Source organism: Myotis lucifugus, unplaced genomic scaffold (assembly GCF_000147115.1).
Source record: "Myotis lucifugus unplaced genomic scaffold, Myoluc2.0 scaffold_61, whole genome shotgun sequence".
Lineage (NCBI taxonomy): Eukaryota > Metazoa > Chordata > Mammalia > Chiroptera > Vespertilionidae > Myotis > Myotis lucifugus.
The window spans coordinates 6,163,026-6,177,873 of NW_005871109.1; the positions used below are offsets into that span (position 1 = coordinate 6,163,026).

Below are 14,848 nucleotides of genomic sequence, written 5' to 3' on the forward strand. Positions count from 1 at the left end.
AGGTTTCCCAGTTGTTAACATTTGACATTGTGTGTGTGTAGGGAAACATTTTTCCCAAATTAGTTGAGAATAAGTTTCAGGCAGGATGACCCACTACTGTTATTTTCTAAAGAAAAGGACACTCTACCACATAACTACAAAATTGAGAAAATTAACACTGAGACTATATAATACAAGCCCCATTCAAATTTTACAAATTGCCCCAATAATCCTATATAATAAAAGCCTAATATGTAGATTGTCCCCTTGGGTGGGAGTTCAACCAGGAGTTCGACCACTCGCTATGATGTGCACTGACCACCAGGGGGCAGCGTGGAACACAGTAGGTGCCAGCGATGCAATGTGACCTCTCGTCAGCTACCTGGGGGGAGGGGGGGGGAGGGGATCCCGGGGATGGAGGTGCAGTGAGAATGCGGGGTATCCACTGAGTTTGCTCAATTCCCCTACTACCTTCCCCCAGGACTCCAGGGTTCATGCTGCATGAGCCAGGCCACAGCCAGCCTCTGGGACCACAGTGGCTGGTCAGGCTACCCGTGGGTTTGCACAGGAGCTGGTTTGTGAAGCGAGAGCATACTGCCCACCCGGCTTCCGTGCAGCGCTACTGGGCGGCCCAGAGGCCCACGCTATGCCCCAGCCCTGCTCACCGCATCTCTTCATGGGGACTCGGGTGCCCTGACTCAGGCGGAGGGGGGCGTGCAGAGGCCCAGGGGTCCTGGTCTGCCCAGGGCCCAGCGGTCAGCTGGGACCTGCCCTTCAACAAATTTTGTGCACCGGGCCTCTAGTGTACTTTATAAGAAAGTACAAAGGTCTTCTGGCTCCAGACCCATCTTGGGATCAAGGGTTACACTTTGCTGTCATTTCTTTTTATTTTTAGTCTGGAACAGTTAGTTCCTCAGTCTTTCTTGGTTTGTGATATTGGTGCTTGTAAAAAGTACAAGACAGTTATTTTGCAGAATCCCCTTCCATTTCATTTTACTCATGCTTCTTCAATATTAGGTTTGGGTTATCCATTTTTGGCATGAATATCACCGAAGTGATGCTATGGTCTTGCCAGGGCATCCTAGCAAGAACACAATGCACCATTCCTAGAGATGTTAACTTTCATCATTACCTTAAGGTAGTGCCTTATCAAGTTTCTTCACTATAAAGTTAGTCTCCTCTTTGTAAATCAATAAGTATCTTGTGGGGAGATCCTTGGAGATTTAATTACTATTTTATTTCTCATTAAATTTTTACCCATTAGTTTTATACTCTATGATGACTCTTGAGTAAATAAACATTATAGTGTTTGCTAATGATAACTTTCTAACTCTATCATTCCTTCTACATTTATTCATTGGAATTGTACTGTAAGAAAGAGCTTTTCCTTTTCCTATATTTATTGATTCATTCATTCATAGACTCATTGATCCTTATATAATCAATGGGTTATAATCTGTACAGTCACAATTTATTTTGATGACGAATTCAGTGTTTGATCTATTGAGTCTGAGTTGCCTGCTGGATATGCAGTAAGATGTTGAGCAGTAGAGGCTCTGATGATTGAAAAAGACTGAAGATAAATCTGAGAGTCACCAGTGTATTGGTGATAGTGGAACCAAAATAATAGATGATACAATCTAGAGAAGTTTTTCCTGTGAAAAGAGATGTCAATGACAGAGCCTGGAAACAAAAATATCCAAGGGATGCTCAGAAGTAGGACTTGCAAAAGGGCCTTTCTGTCCCTTTTATTTCCCATCTGCAGCCTCTTTTAACTCATTATGATCTCTCCTCCTCTCCTCTGTCTCATTATGCATCCTTACTTTTATGCTGGTATTCAATAATGCTACTGTCGCCAAAATTTCTATTTGCTCTTTCAGTGGGGTCAACTTTACATTAGAAAAGCAATCTGAGTAAATCAAGCCACACCAGGGTGTTAGTATCTGAGAGCCTATTTATGTTGGGGTGTTTATTCATTCAGTCTCTCCAAAAAGAAGTTTGGTGCAGAGCAGTTTTCCTTAAATCACACCAAATGACATCTCAGTGCAAGACCAGGTTTGTGCGCTGAAGGGAACATACAAGAGTATGGATTTCCAAAACGCTCTAACATTCCCTGAAATAGAAGGCATTGCTTTTTATCACAAATCCCCCTTCTCTAATCACTTTCTAAGCTTGGAGCCTTAAAAATCCCAGTCACTCAGAAAGAGGCAATGAGGATTACAGAGATTATAGTTTACAGACCCCAAAATGGGACAGTGTCATAATGACACAGAACACTTGAAAATGTGACTCGGAAAATTCTAGAACTCTGTTTGCAATGTGAAAATTGAATAGGGGTTCAGACATAGCTCTGGTATTACCAGCGGATTCATTAAAATGTTATTCAGTCTTCCTAAATCTTGGTTTTCTTAACACCATACAAATGTTTCAAAGTGTGATTACAATAATTGAATCCTTAAAGTTTCATATAATGTAAAATCTAGAATCAACTCCCCAACCCTTTATAAATAGTACTGTGTTAACTCTTCACAACAATCTGTGTGGTGCTTTTTATTACTACAACTTTACAGACGAGAAAACAGAAAAGTCCAGTAATTTATTCAAGGTCACACAGCTTGGACTTTTAGAGTTGATTTGAAAGGCAATCTGAATGCAGAGCCTATAATTTTATTTATTTTTATATGTTTTTATTGATTTTTTTACAGAGAAACACCAATGGCTTCATCCTGCATGCCCTCTACTGGGGACCATGCCCACAATTCAACCCTGGCATGTGCCCTGACCTGGAATCGAACCAGCAACCTCTAGGTGCATGGGACAATGCTCAACCAACTCAGCCACACCAACCAGGCCAGAGCTGGCAATTTTTAACCACTAAATTACTCTATTTCTGGCAGAGTATAATACAGTATAGTATTCTTTTTGGACCTAATGCAAATGACCAGTGATTTTCAGCATGGTAAGCATGAGCATTTGGAGAGCAGAGCTCGCACCAGATTTATCTTGTACCCCTCCCTGACACCACCCAACCTTGTGACTTGATAGCTGCTCAGTATATTTTAATTAAACAAATAAAATACAAACTCAATTGTAAGTGGCAAATAGTTTTGAATGGAGAAATGTAGACATTGGTCTCTAAAATAATCATTAAAGGCACAGAACTTTAATTAAGGAATAAATGTGCCAAAAATATATATTCAAGCGAATTATTGTGTTCAACTCTTCCATTAAAAGCTCAGAATTCACTAATCTTAAAGCACAAATCCGTAATAAGACTAAAGTTCAAACTAAGGAAGTCTGTGATTTACTCTAATTATGCTTTAAATGCATATAGCCAATTATAATAAAATATTTGCTCTTGGCCTCATTCTGTCTTATTACTCTAAAAATAATGAAAGAAGATATGAAGGAATTGACACTTTCTTTTTACACAGTTCTAAAAATGTCCTAGGTTAACCTAATGCAAAAGCAACAGAGAAAGTGTCCTGTCATCAAACCCTATCTCAGGCCTGTGCAGCTTGATGGGTCTCCTCAAGACAATGCACAGCACCTACAAGCTGATGCTTCTCACAGGAATTAAACTTGTCATCATCCTGTCAGCCACCTGGGCATTCTGTGTTGGTGGGGCAACATGCTCTGATCCTGTAGACCAGCGGTTCTCAACCTGTGGGTCGCGACCCCTTTGGCGATCGAATGACCCTTTCACAGGGGTCGCCTAAGACCATCCTGCATATCAGATATTTACATTATGATTCATAACAGTAGCAACATTACAGTTATGAAGCAGAAATGCAAATAATTTTATGGTTGGGTCACAACATGAGGAACTGTATTTAAAGGGCCAGAAGGTTGAGAATCACTGCTGTAGACAGTTGGAGAATCAGGGGTGAACAATCCATCAAAACAGTAGAATTTTGCAATATGAATTCCATTCTAGAATAGCATCTAATTTCCCATAAGCGCAGGAGACCAATAAGGACACCAGTTTCTGACCATATAGAACTCAGAAATAGTTATGAGACTTGGAAAGGAGATTATTATGTGTGATAAACTTGTCTTCTGTTTCCAGAATTATCTCTGCTTCCCAAGGGACAGTTTTCAGTGTGTCTACCTTGGTCATGGTGCAGGCATTCCATAAATAGCTGATGATTCATAGTTGTCCATTCATATTTAATGATAATGGAATGAGGCCAACTAGAAGCTCTATAGATGTGGGTGGAATTTCACAACTGGAAGGCTTTACATCTTTTCAAATATATTAAATCACTGGTCCATGAGCCAAATCAGGACTCACATAGTAATTTAAATTTTATTAATTCGATTGTACCTAGTTTAAAAATGGGTTATTACGCAGAAATTATACTCTAGCTTCTTTTGAAAAAATAGAGACTATTTAGCAGCAATAGGCCCATGTTGACAAATAACAGTTGGTCAAGAGTTGCAGCCCATTTTACGTGTGTGTGTGTGTGTGTCAGCCATTTGCTTCCTCTTCACAATGGAAATTCTTCACAAAGATAATGACTTGGGAGTGAGCAGGCAAGGAGGCTGGACCTTCTGCTGGGAAATCCTTGCATACTCCAATAAAGAGACTTTTATTCTGAAGTGTCAGACCACACAGCTGCTCTTGCTCTGTCTGGACAGACTATTTGTTTTTGTTTTTATTTCTTTGTTTTAATACAAAAAATTAATCCCTAGGTGAAGGGAGTTGAGTTGGTCATGCCCCACAGGTTACTATGATTTTGTGCAAAGCCCTTCTATTGTTATAGTTTATGCTATTGTTTTGTTTCTAAATGCCCTATCCAGCCTCCTATTCCATTTTCCTTCATGGGAACCCAGTCAAATGTCTTGTATAAGGTCTTGAACAAGTATTGTAGGGAAATTATCATATTATCTTCAAGTAACACCCAGACTCACAGGAGAAGAGTAGCATTACAGGCTTATCTATTCCTGATAGCTAAACTAGAAAAGAAAAACAGACATAAACACAAACTACAGACTAGACTCACTTTTAAACATAGATTAAAAAAATTATAAATCAGTATTAGAAAACAGAATCCAGCGGTACATTAGAAAACAATGCATACTGACTTCATTGGGTTTACCTGAAGACACATGTCCATTAGAAGTTCAAAGGAAAACATATGACCTGGTTGATAGATAACCCATATACAGCTGTTAATGTTCAACAACCATTCCTGGTTAAATAAGCAAATAAAACCCCATTACTTTTAGCAAACTAGGAATATAGTAAACCCCACAGTACAGAACATGCCTCATGTTAGAAGCAAACCACTAAATAACTGCAGCAAAGTGAATCAAGATTCTTGTTACTACTGCTACTAGTAAAAATTTTATTGAGTTGTACCCATTTCAATAAAAAAATATAAATAGATACAGATATTAAGGGGGAAAAGACAATAAGTACTATCCTGCAAACTATAATAACTATATCCTTAGTATATTATAGATACAACAGAAAAACTATTAGAAGTTATAAGCGTTGAGTGGGTTGACCTTATGAGAAAAGTGTACAAAAATCAATAGCCTCCTATATCAACCAGAAATAGTAATTTAAAAAGGCTGAGAAGAAAAAGTATTCACTGTAGAAGTAAAATTATTAAATATATTAGAATAAACTTAACAAAATCTATATGAAGAATATGATTTAATAGAAAATCAAATTATATTCTTGGTGAGAAAACTTATATTACCTGCAAGCACAGTAGCTTAAAAATACCAATTCATACCAAATTTATCTATAATTTGGGTGTATTCTCAATGAAGATAAAAAATAATTTTTTAGGAACTCAATAAGTTGATGCCCAATTTTATTATCCAGGGAAAAAACCCACAAAACTCAGGAGATAAGGAAATAGAGACAAACTTGGCTGTGAAGGGAAGGAGAGTCATAGGATGATAGCTGGGGGTTTGGTGATCAAGATAGTTTTTTTAGAGACTTGAGCATGGTTAAATGCTGAAGGGGAAAAGCCAATAGAGAGGGAGAAGTTAAAATTGAAAAAACAGTACAAACTTTTCTAAACAGCTGAGGAGTTTGGTAGCTAAAGTTATAACAAGATGAACATTTACACACTGAATTCTTGTTTAGGTTGGCATCATGAACGTATTAAGTCCTATCTTCAATCCCTTCTGAATTCTCATTGAAAGGACCAAAAGGTTATAATAAAGGGGGGAAGAATCAGTGAGGAGACTATGGAACTTTGTGTTTTACCTATCAGTTACACTGAGAATATATTAAAAGATAGGGAAAAAAATTACCAAACTGTAATTTCCAGCAAGAGACAGAAAAGCCTGTCTGGGAATAAGTGCAAAGCAATGCCAAGGTAATTCCTAATGAATCAAAGCTGTTCCCTAGTCTCCTTCCTGGTGCTGATGTGATGCTGAAAGGGGGGTAAACTGGAGCATTAGCAGGGAAGGAGGCCTATTTAAATCCTACTGGATGCCGAAACCGGTTTAGCTCAGTGGATAGAGCATCGGCCTGCGGACTGAAAGGTCCCAGGTTCGATTCCGGTCAAGGGCATGTAACTTGGTTGCGGGCACATCCCCAGTAGGAGATGTGCAGGAGGCAGCTGATCAATGTTTCTAACTCTCTATCTCTCTCCCTTCCTCTCTGTAAAAAAAAAAATCAATAAAATATATTTTTTTTAAAAAAATAAATAAATAAATCCTACTGGAACATAAGGGGAAATGACATTTTCAAAACAAAGATTCCAGGCCCACAGCACAGATTACCAGCTAATTAAGGTGAGGGTCCTGACATGGTGATATTTAAAAAAGGCAATCATGCAAATTATTAAAAGAAAAAAAAATGTAGGCTTAAGGCTTGAACCCACCTGATCTGCTCTACAGAGATTTTTTAAAAACTTACAAATTTTAACAAAATATACATAACAAAAATAAATCTTAAATGTATCAAAGATTCACCAAAATAGTAAGAAATTATCAGGCCAAAATGTAAGTGAAGAAATTTTTCCTAGGACATTTACCAAATCCTCTGAACTTTTTTTTTTTTAAATCCTCACCCGAGGATATATTTTTCCATGATTTTTTTTTCTTAGAGAGAGTGGAAGGGAGGAAGGGAGGGAGGGAGAAAAGAGGGGGAGGGGGAGAGATAGAGAAGTAGAAAGAGAGAGAGAGAGACAAGTGAGAGACACACATCGATTGGTTGCCTCCTGCACACACTCCAAGGGAAACGAACCTGAAACCCAGGTACATGCCCTTGACTGGAACAGAACCTGTGACCTTTGATACACGGGCTGACGCTCTAATCACGTAGAAACACTGGCCAGAGCTCCTCTGAACTTTTAACAGCACTTTGCCAGGCTGCTTTGGTTTGGGAGACAAGACCAAACCCAGGGTGCCTCTGGATGAGGATTCTACAAGGAGGGCCTCCCTCCAAAGAGCTGTACCTCAGTACATGGGCAAGACAGACAGGAAGCTGCCTCCCCTACCCCACATACCCAGGGGACAGTTTTGGTAATGAGCCAAGTACCCATCAAAATGATTGGTAAACAAGTGTGTGATGATATCAAGAGTTGGAAGGAGGTGAAACAGGTACTCCCACACATGACTAGAAGAACTATATACTGAGGCCACTGCATTGGAAAGGCAGTTTGGTGTGATTTAATCAACACTCTAGATCCAGAGACATAAGGATGTTGAGAGTAGCATTGTTCAACATTGTTCCAAGATAGGTGAATAAATTATGGTTACACGTACAATGAAATGAAAATTAAAACAGCAGTGAAAATTAACAAACTAGCCCAGCCAGCGTGGCTCAGTGGTTGAGTGTTGACCTATGAACCAGGAGGTCATGGTTTGATTCCTGGTCAGGGCACATGCAGGGGTGACATGCTCGATCCCCAGTGTGGGGTGTGTAGGAGGCAGCTGATCAATGATTCTCTCTCATCATTGATGTTTCTATCTCTCTCTCCCTCTCCCTTCCTCTGTGAAATCAATAATATATTTAAACAAAAATAAAGAAAATTAGCAAATTACTACCTCATTCAAGAACATGGATGAATCTCACAAATATGATATTGAGCAAAAGAAAGTAACAAATGAAAACATACAGTATTAATTCCTTTCATATAAAATAAATCCAGCAAAACTACATCATATTAGCATAGTCAGGTTATTAAAATGTAAAAAAAAAAAAAAAAAAAAGCAAGAAAAAGATTATTTAAAAGTCAGGGAAGTGGTTACCTCCGAGAGAGAGAGAGAGGAGTTACATTTGGGGAGAGGCCATGGGATCTGACCTCTTGTGTTCGAGCTAATTAGTAATTAAGTATGTATTCACTTTCCAATTTTTTCCTAAATTGTACAAATAATTCTCTACTCTTTTCTGTATGTAGGATATATTTTGCAATAAATATTGAAAAAGGAAACCGAGAAAAAAATAAATAAGACTAAGAGGAGGAGGGGGAGGATGAGAGCAGAGGAGGAGGAAGCAAAGAAGGAAAAATGAAGGCATAGAGCTCTCTAGCTCGAATTGTCACTGTAAACACAGAAACCTATCTTTGAGCACCCGGACAATGCTCCTTGATTTGGCTGCTTCTAGTTCTACAGCTTCAAGTTCCCTTATAGATTTCTGGGTCTCTCAAGTGGCAAAGTAAAGCTTGAGAAAATCTAGAATTCTCCTGTTTGGTGGTGTTTGAAGTATTTGAAAGGAACCAACACAGTCTCTGACAAAAAAACACCCTGCCTCCCTGCCTCTCAGCAGATAAAATGAGTAAGAACAAAGATGACTGGACCATGAAAATACTCATCAGTGAAAAAGAGGGACCAAGCTGGCAAATCCAAACAATGCCCCATCCACTAGCCACCCCAAGTAAGCTTCTTGTCTTAAAAAAGAGAAATCATTATAAAATCTCCAATTCACATACTCAACAAGATTTTGGGGTACATTATGATTTATGAAAATAGAAAATTGTAGTGCTCGCTTCGGCAGCACATATACTAAAATTGGAACGATACAGAGAAGATTAGCATGGCCCCTGTGCAAGGATGACATGCAAATTTGTGAAGTGTTCCATATTTTAAAAAAATGTAAGAGAAACAGAATATGAACTAGGTTTGAAAAGCATGTTTGGTGAAATTTTTAAATGGAGTCAGCAAACAAGAGATTTTCTATGAGAAAAAAAACAACAACCACAGATAACAAAGCAAATACAGGCTGAAGAAAAATTCTTAAACCTCAAAAGAAATGGCTCAAAATAGACAGGAGTGACAAGATAGAATATTAGAGACAGGGAGGACAAATCCAGCACATGAAATATGCGTATAAAATGCATTGTCAACCCTGGCCTAAATTTTTCTCAGTGGTTAGAGCATTGGCCTGCAGACCAAAGGGTCACGGGTTCTATTCCTGGTCAAGGGCACATACATCAGTTGCAGGTTCCCCAGCCCTGGAAAGGGTTTATAGGGGAAGTGACCAATCAATGTGTGTCTCTCACGTTTATGTTTCTCTCTCTTTCTCTTTCTCTCTCTCTTTCTTTCTCTCTCTCTCTCTCTCTCTCTCTCTCTCTCTCTCTCTCTCTCTCTCTTTTCACTTCCCTTCCTCCCTTCCTTCCACTCTCTGGAAATCATCGGAAAAAATATTAGAAAAAAAAAAAGCATTCTCCAAAGAGTCTGTATCACAAATGGATATTGAATTTTTATTAATGCTTCTTTGGAATCTGTTGATATGACTGTGACTTTTTCTTTTGATCTACTGATATAAAATATTATAGTAATAGATTTTATAAAACTACATTCCTATTTGTTCACAGTGTATTATTCTTTAAATGTATTGTGTGGTTCAAAAATCAATGAACTAAAAAAAAAAAAACATGCCTTGAACTAAAGAACCACTTGAATTTTCAGATTGAAATGTTTCATTTTACTCACAAGCAAATATAATAAAAAGAAGGTAGATTCACATAAAACATGTGAATTAGAAAGTAAAATTAAACCAGCATTTAAATGAAAAGATGATTCCAAGGATAAATAGAGTCCTATTGGCATCAGATTTCTGCTCAATAACAATAAATGCCAGAACACCAATTCAGCATTAGCTACAGAATCTTGAAAAAGACACACACACCAACCCTTTTGATCTTGTCTTGCAAGCATTCATTCAAAAATCCACTAAAAGACATTCAAACCATGTAAGAACTCAGAAATTCTACCAACCGAATTTCCATCCTTAAAAACTATTCCAGATTCTACTTTAGCTTACCACACATGAATTTAAATTTTTTAAAAAACTTAATAAAAGGGAAGATGGCATAAAAACTGGCAGTAACTATTAAAAACAAACAAAATATATACTATATAATTTTTAAATATCCTAGAATTAAATGAAATCATCACTAATTATTTTTGACAGAAAAGCTACAAAAACAATAAATTATAAAAATCTAAAATCCCAATGATTTCATTCCAAACTGCAATAAGTGATAGGCAGAAAACCAGAGACTAGAAACATTCTAATTTTTCTCTTCTTGAAAACTGTTGGGGGGGGGGGGGGGGAGGCTCAAAATAGTTTCAGTCTTGACACTGAAAATATCGCTCCTCCCTCATTTGTGAACAGTTAAGTGTAAATAACAATGTTATCAGCACATATTTCATCTCCTTTTTTAATTCGCTTTTTTTCTTCACATGCTGACATTCTAGTCCAGCGGTCACCAACTTTTTGGACCTCACGGATCACCAGGGTCCATGGACCACCAGTTGGCGACCGCTGCTCACTACAAAGGTTTCCTATTTAGACCAATACAGAATAATTGTGGTGGTAATATGCCCGTCTTATTTCTTGCTTCTTCAGCTTTCTCTGTTTTAGCATTAAGAATGCTGTTAGCTGGTATCTTGAAAAACATTTATCTTGTTATATTTTTGGTTTACTAAGAGTTTGTATCAAAAATGGATATTGAATTTTAATTAATGCTTCATTGGAAATTATGGAGGCAGTTGTGACCTTTTTCTTTTGGTCTATTGTAGAAAAATTATATTAATAGATTTTATAAAACCACATTCCTATTTGTCATGGTGTATTATTCTTTAAATGTTGTGTGGCTCAATTTACCATTATTGAGAATATGTTTTTATATACACTTAAGGGTGAAAGGTGCTGACAATTTTCATATTTTTGTCTGGTTTTGGTAGCAAAGTTACACTGGCTTATAAAATGAACTTAGACATTGTCCACCTATAAAAAGGTTCTCGAACCTTGGTTCTCGAACTCAATTTGTTTCAAAAGGCTGTTCAAGAAATGATTTGTTCAAAAACCAAATCACTTTTTCCCATTAGAAGTAATGTAAATTGAATGAATCCATTCCAGACCCCCAAATGATTCGTTTTAAGCTTTCTTATATTCAGTACATGTCTAATGTACTGTTTAATCTAGAAATAAACAAGTCTTTTCTTAAATTTATCGAACCACCCCCTACCAGCCTTAAAAAAATCACCTTCAGCACTCGTTCCAGGGGTGTCTTTCAGATCAGCATGCAGCATCCTTGCTTGTTCTCATATCACTGCCTCTGAAATGGCTGTCACTGGCTCATTGCTTTTCATTTATCCAAATCAACAACAGTTGGAAAATATTATGCTCAGCAAAATAAGCCAGTCAGAGAAAGACAAGTATTACATTCTCACTCATATGTAGAATCTAATGAATAAAATAAACAGATGAACAAAATAGATCCAGAGACACAGAAGCATGGAACAAACTGTAGAATCTCAGAGGGAAGGCAGGGGTAGGTGGGTGGGTGAGAAGAGATCAACCAAATAACTTGTATGCATATATGCATAACCCATGGGCACAGACAATAGGGTGGGGAAGGCCTGGGATAGGGGGCAGGTGCTGGGGGAAAACAGGGGGAACATATGTGATACTTCAAAACAGAAGAGGTCAATGGGGGAAAACAGGGGACATATGTAATACTTTCAACAATAAAGATGTTAAAATATGTATATATACTAGAGGCCCAGTGCATGAAATTTGTGCGCGGGTAGTTTCTAAGCCTGCTGGCGATCTAAGTGCAAGGATCTGGCATGGAAGGGCAGGTCCCAGCTGACCTCTGGGCCCTAGGCAGCACCTGGGTCCCCAGTTCCTAGCGCGCCCCCCTGGGCCTGAGTCACGGCGCCAGAGTCCCCACATGAAGATGCGGTACGGCCCCTAGTGGTCAGCGCACGTCATAGCGAGCAGTTGAACTCCCTGTAGAAGGACTGCCCAAGGAGATAATTTGCATATTAGGCTTTTATTATATAGGAGATATATATATATATATACACACACACTCATACACACACACACACATACATTAAATAAATTTTAAAAACCAACAAAACAAATCAACAACAATTTTTCTACCTCTTCAATTATTTATGATGTTTCTTTCACACCCTTAGTAATATTAGCACTCTTGATGGCCTTTTTATGTTTTACAATTGTGCTAATTGCTGAGTTTGCCAGCAACAAAACCATTCTCTCCTTTTGTTGCCTGAGAGATGCTTTTTGTCATGCTGAGGTATTAGCTTGAAAGGGCTGTCAGTTTGAAAACCGAAATTTGGTTCCACAACCAAGACATTTTTTCTGTGAACAACCTGATCAAGAACTGAACTGTTTAAGATGGGAGATGTTTAAGAAACGACGTTTGACTATACTTTTTAATGATTTATATAGCATGGGAATTATTTCTTTAAAATATGAACAAAACAAGAGTGCTTTGAGAGCTCATTCTTTCAGATTTTAAATTGCTCCCATGGTTATTATCTTATTTATATATTTTATGTATTCTGAATCTATTTCTGTATTTTATATTTTTCTATTAAGATGCCTATTTTACTGAGAGCAGGGAGGGAGAATCCAGGCAGAGCCTGGCCTTAACTAAGAAGCCCTTAGATGAGGGTACAGAGACAAGAGTCCAGATGGGAAACAAGACCACTCCATATGCAGGGCAGAGCAGCAGAAGTGTGTGACACGGAGAAAGAACTCTGAGCACCTGCAAAGGGTCCCCCTGGAGCATCCAGCCAAGTACTAATCAGTGTCTGCGTGTAAAGAAACTATCTGAGGCTGGGGAAGCACCATCTGAAAGGATGAGGAAGGAAAACTGTACCCGCCCTCACGCCAGGCCAGGAATAATGCATGTGGATTAGCCCTCGGCTGATTAAGAAGCCCTGTTCTTACTTTTGTAGTTATTGCTCTGGTTAACCACCAGTTACAACTTAAGGAGCTGAGTCCTGGTTAGTTCACCTCTCCTGGGTATCATTTTTGGTCTATGAACATGGTTGTTTAGAAACGTATAAAATCAGATGTTTCAAAAAAGCATATTCCTCCCCGAAAGTTCAAAAATCTAGCTTTGTTACTAATCCTTCCCAGAACAAATGAAGCACAGAGGAGTTAGTCCAAATATATTAGTTATATGTAGAGTGTTTTCTCTACTGGAAATAGTGAAAATAAAGCAGTGTTATTACTGAGGCCATAAAACCCATTTGTTGAGAACTAATCTTCTTACTTTGCTATTTTTGTATCACCAAAATGTTCATAATATTTATGACTTCCTTATATCAGAGAAATGGCATTTCTTCAAAGCAATTTTTAAATTCACTGTTATGATGTATTTTTGGAGTTTTGCTGTTAAAAATATTTCACTGGACCTAAAAGAGGAAACACATAATGCCTTTATCTAGTCTAGACCCTACTTCACTTCAGCCTTTTATTTAGGTTCATTTCTGGTCTTCAATTACCCTTCCTTTCAGAAGCAAAAAGCTTGTTTTCCACTGCTAGTGTGAAGTATTCTCATTTTGTACTCCACACGTGGATAGATTGCAATTGCTGCTTTATGTTTTTCTTCTCCACTGGACTGAGATAAATACTGAAAGACAGAGACCATGACCCGTGACACAAAATAACATTCCCACCTTTCAGAAACAAGCCTGGCCAGGAGTAAGTGTTGAGTTAATCTGTACCAAATGAGTGACAGGAAGGCTGAAGACACCACAAGTGCATAGCGCAGTGGTTCTCAACCTTCCTAATGCTGTGACCCTTTAATACAGTTCCTCATGTTGTGGTGACCCCCAATTTCATTGTTACAAATTGAACATAATTAAAGCATAGTGATTAATCACAAAAACAATATGTAATTATATATGTGTTTTCCGATGGTCTTAGGCGACCCCTGTGAAAGGGTCGTTCGATCCCCAAAGGGGTTGCGACCCACAGGTTGAGAACCACTGGCATAGGGGCTCCCTCTCACAGGCCCTGTGCGCTTCATTCCTCTCCAGTGGGTTGGACATTTCCTTGGAAACCACTGAGTATCTGAAAAGTGGAATTGCATTTTCAGGCTGTCTCAATGCCCAGAATTATTACTATTCCAAGATAACCACCCTCCCTAATTAAATACCATACAAATGGTTCTTTTCCTCAAGTCTCTAATTTTGGTGGGAACACCCATCATAATCCAACTATAGAAGATAGGCTCACCCAAACACAGAATGAGGTCTGGAGAAAAAGGCCTATGACAAATAGGAAGGCTAACACCATACACTGCTATCATCAATACCACAATAATAAAAATAAAACAAATATGAAAACAAAAACGTTGTAATGGAACAAATTCAAGACTGGAGAAAGAATCCTATTATGTATCTTGATGTCATTGCAAAAACAGAAGCAGACCGTATCATAATGTAATGGGGGAATTTAGGCCATCTAGCAGTTTACAATGAGCTGCTGCCTCTGAGGTAGTAGGGGGATTTGGGTGAGGGCATGCTTGAGGTAAGGAATTGAATACCGAGAGGGATTTACCTCAAGTTACATCCAGATAATTGCCACCAAAAATATGAAGGTAGTGTGTGCCCCAAGATTCTG

The 14,848-nt window shown here is 38.3% G+C and overlaps 1 non-coding gene across 1 annotated transcript; it reads left to right on the forward strand.

Moving 5' to 3' along the window:
• The first annotated feature begins 8,931 nt into the window (after positions 1 to 8,931).
• LOC111826233 lies at positions 8,932 to 9,038 on the forward strand. Its single transcript, XR_002829519.1, has one exon. It is a non-coding gene; the product is annotated as a U6 spliceosomal RNA (small nuclear RNA).
• The last annotated feature ends 5,810 nt before the right edge of the window (positions 9,039 to 14,848 follow it).